Source organism: Triticum dicoccoides, chromosome 1B, assembly GCF_002162155.2.
Source record: "Triticum dicoccoides isolate Atlit2015 ecotype Zavitan chromosome 1B, WEW_v2.0, whole genome shotgun sequence".
Lineage (NCBI taxonomy): Eukaryota > Viridiplantae > Streptophyta > Magnoliopsida > Poales > Poaceae > Triticum > Triticum dicoccoides.
In genome coordinates, this window is record NC_041381.1 from 621619977 (window position 1) to 621622562 (window position 2586).

Genomic DNA, 2586 nt, shown 5'->3' on the forward strand with positions numbered 1-2586 from the left:
AATTACCGCGTTCCCCAATAGAGCCAGGTCTATGTGTATATGTTATATGCACGAGTAGAACACAAAGAGTTGTGGGCGATAATAGTCATACTGCTTACCAGCATGTCATACTTTGATTCGGCGGTATTGTTGGATGAAGCGGCCCAAACCGACATTACATGACCGCGTTCATGAGACTGGTTCTACCAAAATGCTTCGCACATAGGTGGCTAGTGGGTGTCTGTTTCTCCATCTTTAGTTGAATCGAGTGTGGCTACGCCCGGTCCTTGTTGAAGGTTAAAACAACACACTTGACGAAAAATCGTTGTGGTTTTGATGCGTAGGTAAGAACGGTTCTTGCTAGAAGCCCATTGCAGCCACGTAAAACTTGCAACAACAAAATAGAGGACGTCTAACTTGTTTTTGCAGGGCTTGCTGTGATGTGATATGGTCAAGACATGATGTGATATAATTTGTTGTATGAGATGATCATGTTTTGTAACAAAGTTATCGGCAACTGGCAGGAGCCATATGGTTGTCGCTTTATTGAATGCAATGCAATCTCCATGTAATTGTTTTACTTTATCACTAAGCGGTAGCGATAGTCGTAGTAACAATAGTTGGTGAGACGGCAACAATGCTACGATGGACATCAAGGTGTCGCGCCGGTGACGATGGAGATCATGAAGATGCTTCGGTGATGGAGATAATGAGCACAAGATGATGATGGCCATATCATGTCACATATTTTGATTGCATGTGATTTTTATCTTTTATGTATCTTATTTTGCTTAGTTCGGCGGTAGCATTATAAGATGATCCCTTACTAAATTTCAAGGTATAAGTGTTCTCCCTGAGTATGCACCGTTGCTACAGGTCGTCGTGCCGAGACACCACGTGATGATCGGGTGTGATAAGATCTATGTTCACATACAATGGATGCAAGCCAGTTTTGCACACGCGGAATACTCGGGTTAAACTTGACGAGCCTAGCATATGGAGATATGGCCTCGAAACACTGAGACTAAAAGGTGGAGCGTGAATCATATAGTAGATATGATCAACATAGTGATGTTCACCATTGTAGACTACTCCATCTCACATTTTGATCAGACATGGTTTAGTTGATTTGGATCACGTGATCACTTAGATGATTAGAGGGATGTCTATCTAAGTGGGAGTTCTTAAGTAATACGATTAATTGAACTTTAATTTATTATGAACTTAGTCCTGATAGTATTTTGCAAATTATGTTGTAGATCAATAGCTCGTGTTATAGCTTTCCTAGGTTTTTATATGTGTTCCTAGAGAAAACTAAGTTGAAAGATGATAGTAGCAATGATGCGGACTGGGTCCGTGATCTGAGGTTTATCCTCATTGCTGCACAGAATAATTATGTCCTTGATGCACTACTAGGTGACAGACCTATTGCAGGAGGAGATGCAGACGTTATGAACTTTGGCTAGCTCAGTATGATGACTACTTGATAGTTTAGTGCACCATGCTTTCCGGCTTACAATCGGGACTTCAAAGACATTTTAAACGTCATGGAATATATGAGATGTTCCAGGAGTTGAAGTTAATATTTCAAGCAAATACCCGAGTTGAGAGATATGAAGTCTCTAACAAGTTCTAAAACTAAAAGATGGAGGAGAATAGCTCAAGCAGTGAGCATGTGCTCAGATTATCTGGGTACTACAATCACTTGAATCAAGTGGGAGTTAATCTTCCAGATAAGATAGTGATTGATAGAGTTCTCTAGTCACCATCACCAAGTTACTGGAACTTCGTGATGAACTATAGTATGCAAGGGATGACGAAAACGATTCCCGAGCTCTTCGTGATGCTGAAATCGACAAAGGTAGAAATCAAGAAAGAGCATCAAGTGTTGATGATTAAACAAGACCACTAGTTTCAAGAAAAAGGCAAAGGGAAAGAAATGGAACTTCAAGAAGAATGGCAAGCAAGTTGTCACTCCCGTGAAGAAGCCCTAAGCTGGACCTAAGCCTGAAACTAAGTTCTTCTACTGCAAAGGAAATGGTCACTGGAAGCGGAGTTACCCCAAATGTTTGGTGGATAAGAAGGATGGCAAAGTGAACAAAGGTATATTTGATGTACATGTTATTGATGTGTACTTCACTAGTGTTTATAGTAACCCCTAGGTATTTGATACATGTTCAATTGCTAAGATTAGTAACTCGAAAGAGGAGTAATAGAATAAATAGAGACTAGTTGAGGATGAAGTGACGATGTATGTTGGAAGTGGTTCCAAGATTGATATGATCATCATCACACACTCCCTATACTTTCGGGATCAGTGTTGAACCTAAATAAATGTTATTTGGTGTTTGCGTTAATCATAAGTATGATTAGATCATGTTTATTGTGATACAATTATTCATCTAAGATAGATAATAATTGTTATTCTGTTTATATGAATAAAACCTTCTATGGTCATACACCCAAGGTTGATGGTTTATTGAATCTTGATCGTAGTGATACCGATATTCATAATATTGATGCCAAAAGATGCAAAGTTAATAATGATAGTGCATATTTGTGGCACTGCCGCTTAGGTCATATTGGTGTAAAGCGCATGAAGAAACT